This window comes from Berghia stephanieae, chromosome 2, assembly GCF_034508935.2.
Source record: "Berghia stephanieae isolate SIO BIC M18660-M18661 chromosome 2, UCSD_Bste_1.3, whole genome shotgun sequence".
Taxonomy (NCBI): domain Eukaryota; kingdom Metazoa; phylum Mollusca; class Gastropoda; order Nudibranchia; family Aeolidiidae; genus Berghia; species Berghia stephanieae.
This window is the reverse complement of record NC_088361.1, coordinates 76,433,410-76,453,913: the sequence shown is the minus strand read 5'-3', so window position 1 is coordinate 76,453,913 and position 20,504 is coordinate 76,433,410. Positions and strand designations below refer to the sequence as shown.

The 20,504-nt window shown below is 36.3% G+C and overlaps 1 protein-coding gene across 13 annotated transcripts in view; it reads left to right on the top strand.

The window, feature by feature from the left end:
* LOC144965547 (kin of IRRE-like protein 2) overlaps window positions 1-20,504 on the top strand; it is a 220,224-nt gene that overhangs the window by 87,907 nt on the left and 111,813 nt on the right. The window lies entirely within an intron of this gene.

Below are 20,504 nucleotides of genomic sequence, written 5' to 3'. Positions count from 1 at the left end.
CATAGTCATAAACGATTTTAATGTTTAAGGTTTCCGTTTCACTAACTTATCTTTAGATAAATCTATGACTTATGTTGGGCAATTTTAATTTATTTTCCCTTCCTAAATGCCATATAAAACATCTAAACTAAGACAACAGGGGAATAACTCGTTGAATTTAAGTCACAAAACCAATTACAGTCCTTGATTGGACATGCCTAGGATAGCTCATAGGTCGATTTGGGCCAAGCATTCACGATTTATGTCTAGTGTCTACAGCTACGATAAAAGGGTTGTAATTGAAAACAGAATGATGCCCCTTCAGAGCCGTCAGCCCCACAAAGTTTATTCCCGTTTTTCTAAGTGAGACGGAAATTGACGATTGTATACTAGTCCTGAACAGATTACTAATTTGCATGGAACTTTCCATCAAATCTTATATAAAACTCCGCCACTCTACTGTGCCCCCTCTAATTTTCTCAGATGCGTTACAATATCGGGATATATGCCATCTATCCGTGTTGCTTTGTCGTTCTTAACATCGTTAATGGCAACAGCTTCTAATGGTGCTCACACTACTATGTTATGACGGTCGACCCAATCAGCAAATTCCGTACTGCACTTGTGCACCGTCGCAAACCCGCCTGGAAGCTTCGTCACAACACACCGTTCAACTAGATGCTCTGCGGTTTCGGGTTCTTTACCACATCGGGTACATGTTGGACGGGTTCTCGACCGAAACCGATTCGCTACCACCCAGTGACTCCTCTTACTGGTGGAGAAGCATGGCAACTTCTCACCTAGTTTTGAGGAGTGTAGCTGCACCCATTCACTTCTCAGGGACTGAACGGGGATGTCCAGTCCGACTCTTCGTCCGCAAGTGTCGAGTCCAAAATCGTACGGACACCATTGCGGACACCGCGCTCGAAAGATTGATTCGGGACCTGTTTGCTGCGGATTCATTATATTCTTGGCAATTGTGTCTGCACATTCCGGTGCAGCCTTCGCGAAATTCCGGTCAGGATCCAATTTCTTTATCAGTCGTCAAGCGTGGCGGCTAGATTGTGTAAAATCATGACGTTCCACCGTCTCCTGCCACCGTTGCTTCCTTCCTTCTGCCAGACACCGAAGTAGTCTATCGGTTACGTCATGGAACTGGATCTGCTGGTACTCTTGTACAGATTTTTCGACTCCTCCATTCAGCAGGGAGTGTTTAATTTCCGTTTGCCCCGTGGAATGGAGCGATGAGCGCTCTTAACCAGTAGTCTGTTAAATCTGGTTTTGTTCTCGTACGTGGGAGGGATAGCAGGGCAGACATGATCGATATAGGAAGTAGATTCCTCCCAGTTAGCCGTCCTGAAGTTCCACCTGCAGAGTGGGAGAGACTGCACCCTCGGGATTGTCAAACCAACTGTGACACGTATCTGCCTGTGCTGGCTGTACGGGAAGTCGCCAAGGGCTGTCACGCTTAACCTGCAACGTTTCGCCGTTCTCTCCCTTCGTCACAAGGGTGAAGTCAGGAGTTCACTCCTTCTTTAGGCGGGTAACTCTGAAGGTACCCTTAGCCGTCGGATCATCACTAGGTGCAGATCGTTACAATCCATCCATATTGCTATTCGCCGCATGCCATGAAAAAGAATTCCGCTCTTCCGCTCTGGAGACATACAAAATATTTTTCATTGTGACAAATGTGCATGTTTAATCCATTTTGTTTTTTTTTTGTTTTTATGAATGTAGAAATCAAAACAGGAAGCTACGCACTGGCTTTCAACTGTTAATTGTAACAATTGTTTATGTCAATTGTGTTTAATGTGTACAATTTGCTTTGTCCTTTGGAACCCAAGATGACAATGTTGGTGACTAGTGCATATGAATCTCGTGAAAAAGAAACCCCTAGACAAGCCAGTGGGGATGCACATTTTGGACTTTTTCTAATTCAGTTAGTTCATTTTAATTATGATTTAGTTAATTAATTAACTTAATGAACTTAATTTAGTTCATTGATCGTAGTGACAAAATTTTTCACAATGTATACTATTGTTAATGTAAACCATCGAAATGTTCGCTCATCCCAGACCCTTTGTTTTTTATATAGCGTAAAGAAGGAAAAATCCCACAATATGGTATTGTAACCGACGCAAAACATTTCTGCTTAACGTCACTAACAATTCTAGTGTCCGAGCCATTTATCAGTAAAAATCAGAAGAATGAGAAGATATCCATGACAACGCTTGCGCAAGAGTTGTGGAACGGACTATAGCAGTAGATTTGATTGAAAGAAAACCATTTTATACATTACATCTCGCCTTGCCTGAATTAGAAAAAGTCCAAAATGTGCATCCCCCCCCCCCCCCCCCCCCTCTTTGGTCGAACTGCACATCCTCCCAGTTCTTAATCCAACCCTTCCCCCGCCCCTCCCATTAAAGTTTGGCCACACTGTGCACCCCCCCCCCCCCCCTCATCCCTTTCTATTTGATGCACTAGAGTAATTAATGACTACAGGTGGATGGACTGCACTGGCCTTCTCTGGAAAATACATGGATTTAAAATGTTGGCCAGACATCAGGTCCTTCTGATTCTAATAGTAATATGGTTATTAATGGATATTTGAAAGACGACTTTTCTGGCCAAACTTTTTTAAATACGTTAATAATTCATTTCCAGAATACGGCAGTTAACTTGTTTAAGTCGGAATGTGATGCATGTAAAATTTTGACCTACTTTGTTTCTTTAAGAAATAAGATTCTCATTTCTCAGTTCTCAAAATAAAACCATAAAAACTCCATCTAATTTTCCTATTTAAAACTACAAATTCAGTTGTTAGCATCTAAATCATCCGATTTTATATGCTTTCAGGATGCGAGTCATAAATACAGACACTATACAGACCCTATTTCCCCCCAAGTCTGAGGAGGATGAGGAGGTGGAGAAGGAGAATGAATAATGATTTTTAAATCGTCAAAATTCAAATTCAGTTTTATAATTATGCTTTTTTAACTCATCGTTTTAAATGTTACTGAAAAGCGTTACAATTAGTAAGAACAAGGTATTCATTTAGCAAAAATTGTCTTAATCCATTTTGAAGTCAGCTAAATTCATTTATTCTTAAGTCCCTATAGCCTCCACTCCACATGCCGCAAAAGAAATGCCAACATCGCCTTAACATCAACCCAACAATTGAAGTGTATTCTTGACTGACATCAAGTGGGTGAATACACCAACTAATACCATCGACAGCTGTGCCGTTCTCTAAAACAACACTTTTTTATATTAGCCAGAAAACTCGTTTTCAAAAAATCGATCGATTCAAACGACCCTCATCTTGGCAAAAACTCTCAAACCTTGGACCTCGCAAAATTCCAGGTTTTAGAGTTTTTGCTAAGATAAAGGTCATCTTTATCTTTCGATTTTAGAATGACGAGTTTTCTGGTCAAAATTGTAAAACCGTGTTTTGTTTTTCAGAGGATGGCAGAGCTGTCGCTTAGTCTCCTAACATTCCCCTGCCAGGGACGGGATGCCGAATGTAGAGGATTCCCTACACCTGACAACTAGGGCTTTGATTCCAGACTCTTCATAATCTGATTTCTGGTAATAAATGTCCATTTATAACATAACGACCAGACTGACAACGCTGTCATCCGATTTCCTGGCTTCTTAGTTAAAAAGGCTGTAAAAGAGCGCAACTTGCTTATCGGAAAATTTGACAGTCGATGTACTAAATCTGACTGTTTCAGTGCAAAAGTGGCCCACCTGCGGATGGAAGAAAACAATTCAGTTGCTTATAAATCAACATCTTTAGTTCAAAAATGAATTGTAAAAAGACTGTATCAAAAAAGCTCTGGAAAAGTAGAGAACCAGTATCATTTTCTCAGCGCGAATCAGATTATTTTCGTTGTGACATATTTCAGAACATATTTTCGTAACCAGATTATTTTTAAGTGAATAAAAAGTCTTGTCTTTTTCTTATATTGAAATTTTATACCTTACAATGGGGTAAAGTTGGCATCGTGAGAAAAAATAAACTCTCTATTTGAATAAGCTCGTTTAATCCTTCAAGGGCGAGCTGGAATTTATTTTAAGTCATTCCACATTATCCATCTTAAGTGTAATCTATTCGTTTTCACAGCGAAAAAGTAACAGGGAAATGATGCTGACTGATGAGGAGCACTGGCGGTCGCTCTATAAAGCGAAGTTGCTTCACGACGCCCTATATTTTTCCAAGAATTTGACATCCCCGAATGAAACTTCCTTTAAAAGTTTTTTAATTTAAATAATATTTTAGCACTTAATGCTTTTCGTCAACTGCTTTGTGCTTTGTTTTATCGCCCCTCCCCCTCATTGGTTTGTGCTTTCCCTCCCAGTCGTTTATTCCAACCATCACTATATTATAGGCTACACATAATATTATCTGTCTCGTATCAACGTTGTCCCGTGACTAATCCAATGTAAGTGAGAGATGAGCACAAAAGATATGTGCCGCCTTGGATTTTACAAATGGAATAGAAAAAGATAGTCACGGCAGGAAGTTAGCTTTCTCGACTTTGGCCTTGAATATCAATACTCTTTTCATTAATATTATAATAATTTGGTCAGGCCGGCAATGGAACAATCTGAGGGCCTGGTTAGGATATAAATGATAACTAAATAGCTTAATAGGTAATATCATGACAGGGTGCTGCTCATAGCAATTAAACACTAAAACGTAGATCAGATTAATAAATATAGATTTAATAAATTATGTATTGCTTAAATATGTACGGAAAGTCTAAAACTAAAAGTAGACTATTTTACTCTCCGACCGGACAGCCCTTTGACACTAAAAACAAGAAACCCCGATTTCAGAGATCAAAGTCATCTCGACGACACACGATGGAGTTAACTAATTTACGATGAACTGGTATTGTCTTTGAGTGTTAGTAAGTAGTTGGGATATTGTATCCCGTTTGAATGTGACAATTAATTCAACTCATTTACAAGGTCAATGTTCTTGATACCCGTTATTAGATAGAAGCGGTTAACGATTTGATTAGATTCATCGATAACTAGTGATAGACAATTAATTGTAGTTTTGCCTCGAACTATCGATGCATCGACCGGCTTAACAAATAGGATGCACATTTAATTTTCCATGAGTGCATCTTTTCAAAATTAATCGACAAATATAGATACGAACACACACACACACACACACACACACACACACACATACACAAACTCAAATACACACAAACACAAACTCATCTTTTAACCGCGATTAAATCTTTGTTGGAAGTAGTAATTAATGACGCAATGATGCTCATGGAATATGTGTGGCTTCTTTTGTAAGAGATGTTGTGAAGGATAAATTTATGACACGCAATCCATTGATATTGATATTGATAACATTGGTTAGCTATGGTGTGTCTACTTTGAGGGGGGGGGGGTGTGTGTAATTGATGAATTATGTCAATCAGAATAAGATGTGTGAGTGAACCTTTTTTACTTTTGTTATAAATCTAAAGATTGTGAAGCGCTTTGCGCATGGTGAATGCGTGGTAATTCGTTTTATATTACTTATTATTACATGCCCACGCACGCACGCACGCACACAAACGAACGTACGCATCAGTAGCTCAGTTACTTGTCTTTTATCAACTTTGACCCGGAATTTATCCCGATTTCTGTAACATTAAATGACAGTGATATTGATTTTGAATAGAACGCTGGTCTACAATAAAGCACTATCCGCTGGATCAACCAAGCCCAGCTACCCTATCATTGCCTGGTGCTTCGGGGGGAGGGGGGGGGGGGGAAGGGGGCCTGTATTGATCAACAGCAACCGCCTCTGATGAGGAGCAAATTGACAGACTATCGTCCTCTGATTTCCCGGCATCGCTCAGATACAAACATGCTTCCTCACATCTCTCATAATTTGTCTTTAGTGTCTTAATCATCACGGGATGTTGGCAAAGGGAAAACCATCTTCTTATGTAAAGTTGTAATTGTAGTGTTAGGTAAGTGTAGTGCCAACGAAGGCTACGGACCAATGCCGGAGTGCTCCCCCCCCCCCTCTCTCTCTCTCTCTCTCTCTCTCTCTCTCTCTCTCTCTCTCTCTCTCTCTTTCTTTCTTTCTCTCTCTTCAGTTAAGGGATGGTTTAGTGATAGGTGGCTCGTTTTTTGATAAAGATAGTGCGTTCCAAAAACCTGCTAAGACATTAGTAAACTCTGTTGTGAACTCTTAGTTTTAAAGCCATAGTCCAATATACTCAAAACGTGACGGATTATAAGGAGGTTCGTTAAATTGTATTGAGTGGCGTTTAAATAAAGCTTTGAGTGATTCCTTTTTTCTCTCAGTATTTCCTGTTATAAATTTCCCATAATTTGCCCTTGCACCTCCCATTTTTCCCCCCAATTATGAAGACAACACATTTAGGTATACCTCCAGGAGAATAATTAGCAGTACACTTGTTTTCACCGCTTGATTTTAATGGGGGGGGGGGGGGGATCACATTCTACGTTCATTGTAAGAGATGTAACGCGGATCTAACAGGAAAAGAATGAGAACGTTTGCCTCCAAGGGAAAGAACTCAACTCCGCCAATTAAATCTGAACAGAGAAATATCTTGTTTGGGATATATATATATATCAATAGAGAAGAAAAGACAACTTATCTTGCACTTAACGGAAAATGAACACATTTATGATGTAAATCAATCTTCCAATTTTGCTACAATGTCTAAAGCAATTCTTTCCTAATTTTTTACCGCAAGTTTGACAAGATACAATATTCCAAGCCAGCTAAAATTGCTATTAAGGAAGAGAAGCAAACAAACCGCAAATAGATGTTTGTACGTGAGTAATTTCTCACAATGCACTTTTCAATGTAAGTCACTGCTTAAAGCTAGATATTCATTCACATTTGATTCGATTGAGCAAATGTTAGTTTTAAAAAACGCAAACTTTTATATTGCGCAATATATACTAAATGTGCACAAATGGGTCCAAAACCAATAGCAACCTTTAGCACGAGAGACATAACGTGAAACATAAGATGCTATAACAATTCTTTTCGACAACGACAGCGCTGTTTCTGGCCATGCCCTCATTTTACACCTGAGTTTCATGAGAGAATGTGAGTAAAGAACCTTTTCAAGAAACTCAATTTTGCGAACCAGAGTTTTGCGAGACCCCAAAGCCACACCTTACTTATGGACACAATGCTTGGTCCACTAGAGATTCGCAATCGCTACCTATCCGATCATTAACCACATTCAATAGCGCTTGACTTTGTTACAGTACAAGACAACGTGCTTTTAGCCAATGACGTCACATGTTACGGGCAAACAGTGCTCTATTTTTGGGGAATTTGTTACACACACGGTCTCTTTCCCTTCAATTTCAGCCTTGGGAAAATTACCCTTCCGATTTGTTTTAGGTATTTTTAGAGACCGTATTTCCTGCGTCCCCAATGACCTTTAATGTCATTATTGAGTACCGTGGCATCATTTCCATTGTTACTATAAGTAGACGTCCTGATTTCAGGCCAGACTTTCTCGCTTACCTCTCTCTCTCTCTCTCTCTCTCTCTCTCTCTCTCTCTCTCTCTCTCTCTCTCTCTCTCTCTCTCTCTTCTCTCTCCCTCTCTCTCCCTTCCTCTCTCTCTCACCCTCACTCTCTCTCTCAATCTCTCTCTCTCTCTCTCTCTCTCTCTCTCTCTCTCTCTCTCTCTCTCTCTCTCTCTCCCTCTCTCTCTTCTTTCTTTCTTTCTTTCATTCTTTCACTTTCTTTCTCTCTCTCTCTCTCTCTCTCTCTCTCTCTCTCTCTCTCTCTCTCTCTCTCCCTCTGTCTGTCTCTCTGTCATCTGTCCTCTTTCTAGTGATGCTAAGCGTTTACTTTAAACGTAATAATGTCAGCCGGATAATCCGTACGCCGTACGAACACACAAAACTATGTGTAAAATTGAACTTTTGATCAGTGCAATTTAATTAAAACTGCTCATAAAAATCGCTGGCTAAAAACAAAAACAAAGAGCGGGTTGACGTCAATTTCGTCCCTTCAATAATCTTTCAAATAAAGTACATAAATTAGATCAAACCACCAATATCAATTATCACAGGAAATTTTTCTTTAGGGTCACTCTCGAGAAATGACCGAAATAACTCAGGTGTTTGTCGAAATTTAAGAAAAAGATCAAACGTTGCTTACTAATTATTTGAATAGTACAATATCCACTTGGTGTGCTCAATGCATTTTACAAGAGGCGTCAAGCCTACAGCAACTTAACATGTTGGACAAGAAATCCCGTTTGCAAGAAGCTGTCACAATCTTATTGCGAGAAAGACAAGACTGTTACCGGCCAAATTTAACTCTTGAGATTGATGAGAGTATGAGACTAAAAACGTATTCCCAATGATAGCTTTTGTGCGACCCACATCGGGACTCGAACCAGAGATCTACAGGTCAGAAGCCAAATCATATCATTTAACATTAAAACCAAAGTGCGCAACAGAGGCTAATTGTTTGCTCAAAGAAAATGGAAGACACCGACATCGGGCCCAAAACCAGTGTCCAACGTCTTAATTTTCGCCTGCATTTACTTGATAATGCATGGAACACTAAAATCATTTCTACAATAATGTTACATATAAAATATTTTCAGAGGTTGGTACAAACTGGTAGAATAATCATCTTTATTCCTTTTTTTTTTTTAATTCTGTATTTTTTTCCATATTTTGTCCTATTATTTCTTATTTTTCCCATTGTTCTTTCTTCTTTTTTTTTCTATAGAAAAATGAATTTTTTCTCAAATATTCAAAGGACAATACTCCTGGATACCACCTATAGTCTAGAACATTCAAAATATTCACAGTCTTACGTCTTAAGTCAACAATTGAAGAAAGAGAATAAAGACTTGATTATTATTGAAACAAATATGGCGAAACCTGTACCCTGAAAACATCTGTATAATCGCTGTGGTTGAGATGCTTGGATATCTGTCAAAACTAATACATAACGCAGCCGGTGATGTTTATCAAAAGATGTAGAAAAACATATACCTTTATCAAATTTCAAAAGGGACAATTCGTCGTATTTCCTTTGTTATATATTTTTATTTTAAATGTGTGGTTTTTTAACGTATTCTTTATTTTGTATGTTTGTATCCGATTTCAAATAAAAATGTACTTGCATAACTATTTGAAACCCAATCATACTTTTAAAGAATTGCTGATAGATTATATTTCACCATCTTTGCTAAAGCCAGCCATACATACGAATAAGGCTTATTCTGTCAAAGAGTTTAGAATATTTTGATTTATTCTCTCACAGTAAACATGGCGAATTGTTTAAATTATAAAATCAGAGGAGCGACGTATGCTTATAGATAGAACGAAATTGACGTCACTCGGCTCCTCGTTATTGTTTTAGCCAGCCATTTTTATTCTACAGTTTTTGACCATTATTGGATTTTTGGACGGAGCATCTGCCCTACATGGGAGGTTATCTCCGAGGTTATGTAATATTTAATATTGGTCAAAAACTGTATTTTAACACCCCAATTATACAGTTTCCTACTAAATCATCGTTAAAGACAGTAAATACAAAAACATCAAAAGATTGAATTGATTTTTAAAGTAAGACGAGATTAGAGGTAGATTTTATTTTAATTCAAAGTGCCAAAACAACCCACATAATTGCTTACAATCTACTCCCCTTTATTTGTATTTTAATTGACGAAACAAGTTATGGTGACTCAATTCAATATAAGTTCAGCTCAGTGCAGAGATGGAAAAAAATGTTAAAGCTACGCCACAAGAGGTGCTTCGTGTATTTTTAGCTTGACTGGTTTATTCCTATTAGAAACATAAAAGGGGTGTTTTAATACAGCATTCTTTCACGGGTTAGGGTTTTACTAAATGGGCTATTTTTATCGCGATAAAAAAACGAATTTAATTAATCCAAACCCGTGAAAGAATACCTTTATTCCACCTCTCAAAGTAATTTTCTTAGATATTTCATAACCAATAAATTGTAAACAGCATTATTTTGCAATGAATTCACGTTACTTGCAGTGATTATTTAATTCATGAAAAGGTTGACTTTTTGATCATCAAAACATATCAGACAACACTTGGAATTCCCCTTTTTCGCGGTTCGCCGACGCCTCAACCGACCGACCAACCCTGTAAGATATCGTATCACTGAATTAAAACATTGATTATAACGAAGACAATTTGATTCGTCTGTCAAAAGAAAGAAATAACTAATTTTCACATAAAAGAAGTAAAGAGTTTCCTTTGATGAATTGATATCAACTTTTAATTTAGAATTGATTCCAACAATAAACAGCAGATTCCTTTTGAATTAGGTCAAACACGACAGTTCACGGTCACATTAAACACATGGCGCAGTCGTGTTATTCCAACCGGTTTCCTCGTTTGCTGTGCTATTCGTTGGATTTTGTTGATTTTCGATTGCTTTGGGACCGTGGATTATTGATAACATTCAAGAAAAATTAAAAGTACAGTAATGAAAAGTTGAACCTTGAAGCATTCTAGATGTTCTGAAGTTGTGTCTGACTGTGATTGTGTATGGTTGTCATTGTGGACTTGGCATGATGGATTTTGAATTCCCGCATAGAATAGAACTTATGGAATTATGTTCCTGCAAATCAATTTGATTATCATAATGTTGAAGGCTCGGTGTAACCGGTAATTTTTATTACTTGTTGGGGTGGGAGGTGCAGCAGACAATATACGTCAGATACAGGGGCGAATCGGGATCTCTGGCCTTTTGGTCTTTTGATGACGAATTTCCTGAACAGCTGTACTGGATCGATTGACTCAACGTTTCTTTTATCCGTTCTGATTTGAGAATATGTTTGGCCTTACTGTTCTGCAATCTGGTTTTGAAGTATTTTTCTAAGTGCAAAATTACTCAATGTCGATCAATGTCGATCCCTTCCAAATGATTCGACATTCTCAAACAATTCCTTTCTTCATCTGCTAGTATGAAACTTTTGACCCAAATAAAAACAATTTGTATTCATACGCACCAAAATATTAATTTTACGGCCAATCAGCAGTCTTTTCAACCTGCAATTAAGCCAATAAAATGAGTGAAAATATTCTGCAATCGTTGAATACATTTTAATTCAACAGGTTCGAAGAATAATTCAACGATTACATTTTACTAAGAAATGATAGGGTTTTCCAATGGGAGGGGTGGAATAATAGTAGATCTCACTAAATTCTGTCAATCAGGCTACAGACGTTTACGGTTAAACATTATTTTGTATATTGGTTCATGATATCAGGCTGGCGGGTAATATGAGTATTCTAACTAAACGCATTGCACTAATCCTTGTGTTCTGGCTTTTTTTATAATATTAGTTTGTTTGCTTGGATTGGTTGTTGTTGCTGTTGTTTTTATTGTGTGTTTCATTTTTTTAGGGGGGGGGGGGGGGGGGGGAGAGAGGATGGGTTTTTTCTTGGGGGATCTTCTTTTTCGTTATTTTTGTTGTTGCTAATGAAGAGATATATCATTTTTTCCTCAATAATTGAAGCATACTTAATCAAGCTAAGTCTAAAAGTTTTGGCTATAAATTTCAGTTCCATCTCCTAGTTGAGCCCAACATAATACGATTTTGAGAATTATGGAACTGAAACAGCTTAAACTTGTGTAATAAAAATGAAGTAAACCATATAACGAATTATTATTTGGGTTAGATATACGTTTTGTGAATAAATATGAATATTTTATAAATAGATTGTCATAAATAGGGGTATCTAGATTAACCAGCCGTACTCTGGAAAGACAGAGAATTTTGGCCAGAAAACTCTTCCTTCAAAAATCGATCGATTATCGCGAAGTCCCAGGTTTATGTGTGTTTGCCAAGATAATGGTCATTTAAATCGATCGATATTTGAAGAACGAGTTTTCTGGCAATTTATATATATTGTTTTTCCATGTTCAGCTTGATCCCTGTGTTTCCAACTTTCATAAACAAAGCAGCGTGTTTACATTTATGAGAAAATATCTTATCTTTGAACAGCAATAAAACATGTGATCGATGAGTCGGTTGAGAGAAAACGTGAATACGGATCACTCCTATTGATAAGAACTGATCGTCTCTCTGGTTTGCAAAACATATTTACAAGCATAAATGGGACGTCAACAAAGTTGTTGAAGATTATAATATCAGTATACGTTTCCGTTTAGTAGTCAAAAGACGATCAAACATACCTAATATATTATATATAGGCAGCAGAAACGATAAGAAAATTTTAATTTTAAATAAGAACTCAAAAATGAAAAAAAAATTGATTTCTTTAAAAAAAAAATAAAAAGAAATAATGATAAAAATTTGATTTGGTTAAAAATCATTCGCCGCCCTTAATAAATTCAAAAGATAAAACTGCCTCACTTTTTGTTAAATTTAAAATTTTTAATATTATTCACAGATGAAAAATTACCCGATTTCGTTTTCTTACAATATTTCATAATAGATTGTATATAAGATAATCTAGTTTGAAACAACTTTTGGACAAATAATTTAAATGATTTTTTTAAAATAGCAAATTGTTCGTTTGGAAATGACCTCAGAACTCAGATACAAATTACAAAGGAATAAATGAATTAAAATCTCAATTCTATAATTCGAACTAATAGCATTCCCCTATCATTGTAAAACATTTGTTATTTTTGCTTTCTTGTGCCAATATCTTCCAGTACGGTCGAATCGAAGCGACTGAATACGTTCTCTCTAAAAAAAAACCTGAGCGTCTGTGTCCAACTCTAATACAGCCACAAAATCCGTTTTCAGAATTCTGACCTGATTTTACACAGTCTGAGGTTTGAGAGTTTTTGCCACGATGAGAGTCATTTAATTCGATCAATATTTCAAGGACACGTTTTCTGGCCAATTTTTTTAATACGAGTTTGTTTTTTTTCCAGAGTACGGCAGTTAACTGGTCTGGTTAAGATGGCCAACATTCTTAAACGTGATATTCTTATGATCACAAGTGCGAAAATTTATTTAGGACATGTAATTTCTTCTTATTTCAAAAAAGTGAGTGTAGCAGGCACTTATGTTGATAATAACAAGAAATGAAGTGAGGAGGAAAGTGTCAGGCAGAAGACAACAGAGAATAAAAACTTCGCGGCGGCGAGGGGGCTCGAACCCACGACATTACTGGTACGACAACTCCGCCTGGCCGGGGAGATCGTGACACTACCGTATGAGCTATCCACTAACCCCAAAAAAGTCGCTTTAAACCTTAAGTCTAACTAGAGTCTCTCTCCCCGACTTCTTAAGGTCAGAGGTTAAACACACACAAACGCCATGAAGTTAGTTTGCCAGCATTTAAGCTTTATAGTCAATATTCTCAACACAAACATGTAACATAGAAACGATTGAGTATGATCCGGTATTTGGGGTGAGTTTTTTTAATTCAGAAGAGTGAGTGGAGAAGGTATTTAAATTGATAATAACAAGCGCCGCCGCGAAGTTTTTATTCTCTGTTGTCTTCTGGCACTTTCCTACTCAGTTCATTTCTTGTTATTATTTACTTCTTACTTTCGCCTTCTGACTCCAGCTGGAGATTAGACTTTCGACAAATCCTATTCATTTTGTCCAAATGTTTAACAGTGCAAAATATGCCAATGACAACTGTTTAAACTATCTAAAACAATTTAACCAAATGTCAGAATTTTCATGTGCTGTAAAATACTCTTGAAGAGATTCTTGTTTTAGGTTCACGTGATCTATTGTCGATTTGTTAAAGATTATTTATTATTATTATTATTATTATTATTATTATTATTATTATTATTATTATTATTATTATTATTATTATTATTATTATCATTATTATTATTATTTAATGTTATTACTATTATTATCATCATCATCGTCATCATTATTTATTTTTAAATTTGAGGCCACGTTATAATGTAAAATGTAGACTATACCAATTTAATTTTTTTTCAATACGTCGGACAGATAATAGTGTAGTTGAATGACTTTACCAGATCTTCCCATAGAAATGAGAAGAAACCTTTTTTTTATTGTTGACGTTGAGATGTCGAGACAATTCGTCTGACATCAATGTATTAAGTATTTATATAAAATGATTTTTATTTTTAAAAATTAAAGAGTTTAGCAATTCGTTCCTCAAGTCTGTATGATCTAAATGAAGAGCAATCAGAGGGGGACTGTCTGTATAGTTCGTGAGGCTGGGAAACGCCTAGCTGGAGGTCCACGAACGATGTTACTAGGATGGCACACGGACAAAACGCTTTTGTTTTGTAAGAAATTATTGAAAATCTTGAAACATTAGACCTTTTTAAGGTCTCAGGCTTGACAAAATGTAACAATTAGAGAGCCATCTGGGTTCAACCCCAATATTAGAAGAAAAAAAAAGATTCTCGTCAAATTAAGGAAAAAGCAGATTAGTTAATGAAACTACCATTAAGTACTTACAAAACAGCTTTTATTATTTTGTCGAGAAATATTATCTTCAAATATCTTTGAATTAGGATGACCTCAGATGTGAAAAATCTCGAAGCTTAAGATAGTTCGATATTTGAAATGAATAATCTTAGCCAAGATGAGAAAAATGAGATTTGCTTATATTCCAGCTCCTCGCTGGCGGTCCCCAAAGGAAACTGCTGCCTGCAGTGACGAAACGCCTTTTTGTCTATCGGCGTGAAATTGTTGTTTCTTATATATCTTTGCAATATATTTGAATTACGATGACCCTGAAATTGTCATAAATCGAAATCTTTACACTTCTTTTGAAATCAAGCTTGACGATTTTTTATAAGCAGCGATCATTATAAATCATTTATACAAAAATAAGATATTTTTAGCGACAATTGAAAAGGGCGATTTGCAGGGGAATAGAGGTTGAATTATGGAGATGTGACGTTTTGCTATGAATTTATTCAAGATTTCTAGCAACGTGATGTAATTATATGACAAAATTGGGTAAAATGTCTCGCCAAATGTGATTCAATAAACAGGGCTTTTACATTGGATGCAATATAATATGAACTTTCATGGCAAGGTTACCTGTACATTTTTAAATATTTGTTGTGTTATTTTTGCATAGCTTGAATATTCAAAATAGTATATTACATTTATATAGAGCTTATCACCAATCTATTACCATGATCATATTTTGAGCGATTGTAGATTTAGCCAATAAACCTATAATAAAAAATAAAGGAAATAAGATTCCATTTATTCATACCCAAGAGCAAATTTATTTTTATGGTCTATTTCATGGGAGGACCGGAAGAAGCCATGAGTCAGCCGCATAGCGCGAGGGGAGTTGAACCATAGCCTTCCTCGAGTCTGACACTGACCAAATTACGTCAAAAGAAAACAAATCGTGAGTTGTATCCCATAGTTCAACGAATGGAGTCATTTGTTTGCTTGAGCACTACTAACGACAACTCACTATGCGTGGCACTTATCTATGTGACACCAAAGGCAAGTCCCAGTGTCAGGCTATAGATAGTATGCGCTTGGCCGAGAAGTTCACAACATTTCCATCCGGAAGTATATTGGACCAACACTTCTTTTGAATTCAAGCTTGAAGATTTTTGATAAGCAGCGATCATTATAAATCATTTATACAAAATTAAGATATTTTTAGCCACAATTGGGAAGGGCGATTTGCAGGGGAATAGAGGTTGAATTATGGAGATATGACGTTTTGCTATGAATTTATTCAAGATTTCTAGCAACGTGATGTAATTATATGACAAAATTGGGTAAAATGTCTCGCCAAATGTGATTCAATAAACAGGGCTTTTACATTGGATGCAATATAATATGAACTTTCATGGCAAGGTTACCTGTACATTTTAAAATATTTGTTGTGTTATTTTTGCATAGCTTGAATATTCAAAATAGTATATTACATTTATATAGAGCTTATCACCAATCTATTACCATGATCATATTTTTAGCGATTGTAGATTTAGCCAATAAACCTATAATAAAAAAAATAAAGGAAATAAGATTCCATTTATTCATACCCAAGAGCAAATTTATTTTTAGGGTCTATTTCATGGAAGGACCGGAAGAAGCCATGCGTCAGCCGCATAGCGCGAGGGGAGTTGAACCATAGCCTTCCTCGAGTCTGACACTGACCAAATTACGTCAAAAGAAAACAAATCGTGAGTTGTATCCCATAGTTCAACGAATGGAGTCATTTGTTTGCTTGAGCACTACTAACGACAATTCACTATGCGATGCACTTATCTATGTGACACCAAAGGCAAGTCCTAGTGTCAGGCTATAGATAGTATGCGCTTGGCCGAGAAGTTCACAACATTTCCATCCGGAAGTATATTGGACCAACACACAAAACTATGTGTAACCATGAACTTTTATAGTCTGGTTAATACAGTTTAGTGAGAATCACTCACAAACGCGGATGGCAAAATACACATACAAAGGCTTGAGTGACGTCATCTTCGTTCTATCTATGAGTTAACATTGGCGCCAGTTGAACTTTATACCTTTTGCTTCATAAGTACTTGCATATCACCGGAAGCAATCAACCCCACATTGCGCCATGTATTTTTTCCAAAATTGTGAGTGATGCTCAGGATTTGTGAGGCTGATTGGATCAATTGACCGGCAAGGACATAATATGGCAATGGTACGAAGCCAAGAACATACCTAAGTGCTGTGCCCCCATTCTCTTTTATAAGAGTTTCAACAATCGACTATTTGTGTAGTCTTTCAGAGCCATAAGCTCTATGGACCCGAGTTTATATCGATTTCTAAAGCGATAGGATGTAAACTGAGTGCATTCTATTTTTCTCTCTTGTTCATAGACGCTAAACATTTCTGTAATTTACAAACAAAAAACACAAGAAACATACAAGCAAACAAAACTACGTGTAACCTAAAACGTTTATATAACTATTCAAACGTTTATTTAGTGAGAACTGATCATCCAAAGGTGTTCTAAAAACAATAACAAAGACACTCCGAGTGTTGTTTCACTTTGTTGGTAGGAGATTGAAAGGAGATAAAACGTTCTCGTTCGATTCCTGTACGTTTCGGCAACGAAAACGAGTGAGCTGCACTCATTTTGCTATGATAAAACAAGAGGACAAGACGGACAGGAGAGGAAGTTGTATTCACTCAGTTAAAAGCGATTGCTTGCTATGACGCGTGTCGATTGTAAAGAACTTTTTGCCGAATCTAACAGACTCAACTACCCACTAACTGCTGAATAACAGGGGGTCAAGAAAAAATCTCAACTTCACCCGGGAAAACCCCCCATTCCGTTTGCGTGTGAAGCGACTGCTCACTAAATGAGCTCTCGGGAACCCCCAACTTTTTGGATGGAAAATCAATAATCATAAATCTCTTTTAAAGTCATATTTTGTACTGTACTTCTTATCCCCACCCCGTATCAAGCAAAATTGATTTACATTATATTTGACTAACATTCTGTTTTTATCCGTGATAAGGATAAAATCATGATATAAAATATACAGCCCCAAATCGCATTACGTCATAGTGATAACGAGAAATTTGAACTTTCAGACCTTTCTTTCCTCTTTCAGGCATTGAAATTATTAGTTACCCTAAGACGAAAGAAAAGTGCACGTTCTTATAATAATGATTTTTATCCTCTCATTTATATTTCGGATGATTTTCTTCTATTTCATTATCAGCGTTTTCCGCTTTCCGTTTTGTTTTTTTTTCGTTTCCACGATTTAAGAAAAAAAAAAAGAATCTAGTGTTTGCCCAAAAAAGGGAATACAGTATCATTATCCATCGAATTAAGGTCTGTTTTCCTCACATCTATATCTAGAGGCTTTCCTTTTATCTTTTATTTCATTATCAGATATTTCTTTAAACCTTTTTCTAAATTGTTATTTTGTATAACATTAACATTGAGAACCAGCGGTGTCCGTCTAAGACTGATAGAAACCAGACTCCTGTAAGATGAATGGTGAATTTAACACTGGCTTAGTGAACGAATTGGGTGGGATTACGGCCAGCTTAATCGCCTATTATTCATTAGTCGCTGACTGTATTGCCTTGTAACCTATTTATTTCCTTTTGTTCAAAAAAGGTGTTTATGGTGTGTTCAGTTTAAGTTTTCTCTCTCTCTCTCTCTCTCTCTCTCTCTCTCTCTCTCTCTCTCTCTCTCTCTCTCTCTCTCTCTCTCTCTTCTACTAACGCCAAATGGCTTTAAGGTGGCACAACCGCAATATTATTTGAACTTGATCTACTTTCTGCTAGAGTCCTTATGGGTTATAGAGCCGGACAGTAACTCGAATTAAATAGCTGGAAATTGAAAAATACATATTGTCTAATATTTTCTGAATATATGTAAGCCTATGGGAAAGGATCTTTGCGTTCAATATCTCAGCATACTCAGGTGTATATTACATGGCCGGTGTGAGCGATATCTTTATTTGAAAAAATGCAGTAACGGATTAGAGGTGGCATGACTTATCTTATACATGTGAAATGTTGCTGTTGGCTTGGGACCTCTTGATTTGAGCAGATTTAGTGGATATTGATCTATATCAAAGCTCACGGTTTTTTAAATATAATTTCAGCACATCTAACGTACTTATAGCCAGTCAATATGCCCTAGATAGAGAGAATATAAGAAAATGATGAAATGTAACATTGCGTACGTAAAAAAGTCTCAAAGAGGTCCACGACCCATCATCACAAGGAATAAATTATAAGAATCTTTCTACAGAGACATATAAATATGATCCTTTTATTACAACAGGCGAAGGCCTTTCATTTCACCCAAGGATCGAATTAAATAATAGAGGAAATGCTAATTATTGTTTTTATTTTGATCATCATATCATCATCTCTATTTTGTGGTAATGAAGACATATATGAATATTGTGTTTACAAAATATTCATCATTAAGGAAATATACACATGCCTTTATAAGGAATAAAAACTTTGATCTTGCCTCAAATACTTCATTTACTGGGGGTTTTTTTAATTAACACCCCATTATGGTGTCCAATACACCTTCTTTCAGATAAACTACCTTATCTAAGACCGTATGACATCGGTGTACCTCACATTTTGTCAGAGTGCTATCACACCAATAATTCTTGAGTGCCATCAAATTTGCCTTGAACTGAGCAAAACATTCGCTTCTTTGTGAGAAATATAATATTTATTCATCTAGCTTGTAGACAAAAGACATTCAAACGTATCTGTCATGAGAATAATTGGGTGTTGTTGGTTTTTGATGCGATTTACTCTCCAACTGATCTGAGTCTAAATCACTGACCTTGCTTTTATTTCTTTCAATTGTGTCCTTTTTTTCCAATCAACTAGACGTCTATAGTAGTATGGCTAGTCACCGATGTATTTCATGGTGCTCTTATTTATTTTGTTTCTCATCAAGGAGCTTTCCATAAAATCACGAACCTAATCTAATAATGGATTTTTCATTGCTTTATCAAATAATCAATTCAATTAAAATGGCCCACAGATAGCTTTATGTTCGCCTGAGACTTAAATGAAAATGTGTTTTCAATTTTCTCCTTTTATTGGCCAAGCAAAAGTGGTATGATATATCATGAAAATATAGCATCAACGGGATATTGGACCAGTAGCTCAAATTATCAGTACGTTTTTACAAGTCTTAAAATAAGTGCTCAAATCATGAAGAACACTGTATTATTAACCTGTATAATATAGTTCGCATTACCTTGCTTTTAATTCCCACTTCACTGTCCATTATTGTGTGCTTCAAAACTCATCATTTCAAACAAACCCGCAAAACTCAAATGGTGTTATTAAGGCCGTTACTAATGTTATGTCTGTCTCATTCTCTGGATCGTAAACTTGAAGGGCTATTAAAAGCACCACGAACATATAGCATACTTATATAATAACTGTCTAAGAGGAGGAAATCATGAAGGTCTCTGGAAAGATGTCAGCCAACAGATTATAAGCATACAAATCAAGTAGAAAGATGCCCAGGGTGGTCAAGAAAAAGTTAACGACATAATATATTGGAGGAGCTTAAAGAAATGGATACATATAGAAAGAAAAAGGCGATGACCTGTCTTACTACGGGAGTTAAGGACCTAAGTCAGTAAATAAATGGTAGTAGCTATGTATAACCTGCAAACTATTTCGTCATCGCAAAATATTTATGTAAAGAGCACGATCCAAGATTTAAACCATGTGTCAAAAATTATCAGTTGAACTAGTTGACCTTTATCACATAACTGATTGCGCTAAACACTTCAATTTTCCACATAAGTAAAATCAAATGATTAATTTTATTGATTCCATTTAACAGCAAAGCCAGAAATTCGTTCATTCGCCTCATTAAAAACAATTTTTTAATTTTTGGCATTTCAAAGTTTTTATGTGCAGCTGATTTCGTTGAAATTCACAAACTTCACCTCGGCACGCATCAGTGAAATCATAGAAACAGACAAAACTCCAACCTCTAGGCATTTTCCAGAATAGACATATTATTTTCTACCAGTAATAACCACGGCTTTAGATTT